Consider the following 4,353-nt stretch of genomic DNA (forward strand, 5'->3'; position numbering starts at 1 on the left):
CAAACACAGCACTTTCATACTGTTCAACCTAGTAACATAGCAGCAGAGCTCCCTGTGGGCCCAGGTTCTGCGGGAAGCACTGGCATTTGGCGCGCATCCCTCCAGGAGGGAGAGTAGCCTGTGCACGGTTACGGTTAGCGGAGTGATTACCACAGTGGTGGACACGGGTTCTCCTGCAGCCTGCTTTCTAAATGCTTCGGAGAGCCCAGCAAACCCTAGCACCGGTTGTGCTGCCTCCCTCTCGAGCCTGTCTCCTCATCTGTAGAGAGGAAACTAATGGCTCTGTGCCAGTTTTTAATTTATTGCCTCCCAGCTCCGAATTCATCATATGTGCCTGCTCTGCAAAAATGGATCTGGGGGGGCCACGGTGGTAGGCGGGCGGTCGGGCGTCTTCCCAGCCGGGCAGGGTGCAGGGTGAAGACACCCCGCACAACACCTTCCCCACCGACCCTGCCGTGTCCGTCCCTGGGAAACAAGCACTGCCTCGGGCACGCCCTTCCTGAAGATGAAAAGAGTAGGGCACCTGGAACGGACACTTAGAACAGCTCTCATCTCGAACCCAGTGCTTGTGTCCCAGATGCTGCAGACCGGCGTCTGATGCATGAAGCTTTCCAACCAGCCAGTGATCTCTTTGTACCCATTTCCTTGCATTCTCAATTGGATTGGATCGCCTCCCATCCTGAGCCTCCCCAAGACTTTGAACAGTTTTTCAGTGATCCTACCAGAAAGACACCCTCTCCAGAGAAACGCATTATTTATATCCAGTGCATTGGATCTCTAGGAAACACCACAGTTATCAGTGAAGAGTATGTTAAGTGGCTCAAGGGCTACTGTGAAGCATTTTTCTATGGCTTGATAGTAAAACTGCCAGAACCGGTTCCTGTCTGCAACGGGGTGCTCCTTTAGAATCAGTGATAACAAAGAACCTACAGATACATGCAGGGCACATCCTGAAGTTCTTAAAACTGAAGAAACCTGAAGATGCCTTCTGTATTGTGGGGATAACAATGATTGGTCTTTACCCCAGGGACTCCTGGAATTTTGCCTTTGGACAGGCCTCTTTGACAGACGGTGTGGGGATATTCAGCTTTGCCAGGTATGCCAGTGATTTTTACAGCTCAGGCTATCAGGGCAGAGTGAAGGCGTCACAGAGGACATCTTCCAGTGGCTATTCGGTGTTTAACTGTCATACTCCTGCAGTGACTAGTGATTTGCTGCTCCGGTCCTGTAAGACTTTAACCCATGAGATTGGACACATATTTGGACTTGGACACTGCCAGTGGCTGGCATGCCTAATGCAAGGCTCCAACCACTTGGAAGAAGCTGACCGGCGCCCCCTAGATCTGTGCCCTATCTGTTTACGCAAGTTGCAGTGCGCTATTCGCTTCAACACTGTAGGAAGATACAAAGCGCTGGTGAGGCGGGTTGATGATGAATCTGCTGACACACCCCAAGTCACCCCGGAACATGGTCGTGAGGAGAAAGTGAATTTGCCCAAACCTGTGGAAGCCTTTAAGGAGTGGAAAGAATGGATAATAAGATGCCTTGCTGTTGTCCAAAGACAAGAACCTTCCACTAGGAGTAATTAAAAGAAATACTTGCGCATTGTGGAAAAAACAAAAACAAAAAAACAAACGGATCTGGGTCCTTTAAATATTTTTCCTTGGCCAGGTGGCACAATGTTAAGTTTTGCCAGGAGAGGGCGCGGATGGCATTTCTTGAGGAAGAGGTTTTGCTTCCCAGATGCCTTCTATTTCCCTTCCCGTGTGTTGTTTACAGGGGGCCAAATTCTTCTACTAAGAGCAGCGAGGAACACTTACATGGTTATTTTTATAGTCTTCCTTTCACAGAGGACGAAAAGGGGCCGAAGTGACTTGCCCAGGATCCCAGAGAAATGGAATTCAGACCGAGGCATCTGCCTCCAGGTTCTGCCTGCTTGACATCTACTGTGTGTCCTCCGGAATGACCCCAGGCCTGCCTGCCCCAGGTCGTTCATGGGTCATGGCAGGGCTTGCAGGACTGTGTGAACTCATTCTGGGTGGTGAGGGAGGCAGCAGGGGGCTCAGGCCTTGCCACTTCCTACTGCATGAGCTTTCAGATCCTCAGTTTCCTCATCTGTGAGATGGGGACAACACTGCCCCCCCCCCCATGGGGCAGTAATGAGGAACTGGAATTATCCCCATTTACAGTGGATGGAATGGAGGCTCACAATGTGAGGGCACAAGGTGAGAGCTTGGGAAAGGGATGCTGTCCCCCTTCCTAAGATGGCAGCCTTGGTCCTGGCCAGTGTGGCTCAGTTGGTTGAGCTTTATCCCGTGCACGGAAAGGTCTCTGGTTCAATTTCTGGTCAGGGCACATATCCAGGTCGCAGGTTCAGTTCCCAGTTGGAGGCAACTGATGTTTCTCACATCAATGTTTCTCTCTCTTTCTCCCTCTCCCTTCCTCTCTCTCTAAAGTCAACAAAAACATTAAAAAAAACCACGAAAAACATGGCAGCCCCTCTGTGCCAGGTTCCGCTGTGGAAGTATGGTCAGTTAGCAGAGAATCCGTTGGGCAGCTCCCAGCTCTGACTCTTCGTTTGTAACTATGCTTCCTGATGTGCTCTGCCCTGCATGTCCTAGGCTTGGTGCCTGCCTCCCACTGTTCTGTGCACTGGGGACTCCCAGATCTGCCCCCAACCCAGTTGCCCTGCCCGCTGCACCTGTTTCCTCTCCAGGCAAGGCCCCATACACTGCTCCTGCCTAACATTTGGAGGTGCTAAGAGAACGTGCCACTAACTAAGTGCCACACGTGAATCCTGTTTTTAGACTTTCCCCACCAACCATGACCTCTACCCCAAAGCATCACCCCACCCCAGTCTCTCCCTCCCCATCATGCCACACTCACAATCACAGCTCTTCAGTAGGACAAAGGTCTAGACTCCATATTCTGGCGTTTAAGACCTCTGCTCCCCTCCAGTGACAGGATGCTCCCCACCCCCTGTATTGCCAACTCCATGTTCGCAATGTTGTCACTGTCTTCCTATCAAAGCCACACAGGAAGATCTGTAGTCATTATGTCTATTCTGTCACAAGCAGCCAACACCGCGCCTGATCTTCCCTCTGCGTGACTGTGTCACACAGGCACTTGGGCAGGGAAAGGAAGAGTATGAATCTCTGCTGAATGGCTGTTCTGTGTCAAGTGAGGTGCAGGGCATCGTTCACCCCAATTTATAATGGGAAACTGAGGTTCCCAGAGGGCAAATGAGTTCCCACAACCAGTGAGAGGGGCTGAGGTAGGATTCAAACCAAGCTCTGCTGACTTTGGCATCCTTGCCCTTGAATCTGCTCCCAAAGGCATCCTAACCAGATGTTTCATAAGCAGTTCCAGGATCTTGCCCATACTCCATAGGGTGTGGCTGTGGGACTGTCCCTAACTGGGTCCCCCGAGACCCTACCTGCATAAGGGCCATTGCCTGTCCAGCCCCTCCTAGACATGGGACTCTGTCCAGCTGAGGGGCTGGGTCCCCAGCCCTGTGACTGACATTTGAGCTGCTGACACCACTTTGCTGCTGATAGCCCCCAATTGTCGGGGCACTGCAGAGCCTGGAGGAGATGCTGGCCCTGGAGAGAGGCAGGACTGCTGGGCTCAGGAGAGCAGGGGCCCTGCCTGGCCCTTTTTTCTGGACTTGCTGGGCTGTTCCTCCACCCACTTCTACTTCCCCGGGGTCACTGCCGCTTCCCTCCCCACGTCCCCTCCCCTTGCCCCCGGGTTCCTGGACATCGCCTGGACCTTTGTTCCACTCTCTGGCCCCCACCCATGCTCCTCAGCCGCTGTCTCCTTGTGCCTGTCGCCTGGTCACTAGTCATTCCAACAACACTGCCACCTGCTGGGTCCTGGAGGCACCCACTGGCTGGTGGGGAAGAGTGTCTGGCTCGGGGACAATCGCTCTCCCTGTTTCTACCGCACTGATCCCTGCACCCCTTCTTGTCTGTCGACTTCCACTTCCAATGTCTCCCCGTCCCTCCTCTGTGCCTCAGTTTCCCCACCCTCTGTCCCTTCTCAAGCTCTCATTCTTGTCATAAGGCTGAGTGAGAGCCTGAGACTGTATTAGCACCCACATTTTAGACATAAGGACACAGGGGACTGGAGAGGTTGGGTGACCTGCCAGCGCCACGCAGCTAGTGACTGGCGGCGTCCAGTGAGCGCGCGCCCTCCGCCCCGCCCCCCGCCCCCGCCCCCGCCCCCCGCCGCCCACTTGCCCCGCCCCCCGCCCCGCCCCGCCCCCCGCCCCCGCCCCGCCCCCCGCCGCCCACTTGCCCCGCCCACCCCAGGCCCCGCCCCCGCCCCGCCCCGGCTCGGGCTGCCGAGGAC

The 4,353-nt window shown here is 54.5% G+C and overlaps 1 pseudogene; it reads left to right on the forward strand.

Annotated features, from left to right (window-relative positions):
* Positions 1–505: 505 nt before the first annotated feature.
* Positions 506–1,682, forward strand: LOC107533629 (archaemetzincin-2 pseudogene; annotated as a pseudogene).
* Positions 1,683–4,353: the final 2,671 nt, after the last annotated feature.

Source organism: Miniopterus natalensis, chromosome 11 (assembly GCF_054644295.1).
Source record: "Miniopterus natalensis isolate mMinNat1 chromosome 11, mMinNat1.hap1, whole genome shotgun sequence".
Lineage (NCBI taxonomy): Eukaryota > Metazoa > Chordata > Mammalia > Chiroptera > Miniopteridae > Miniopterus > Miniopterus natalensis.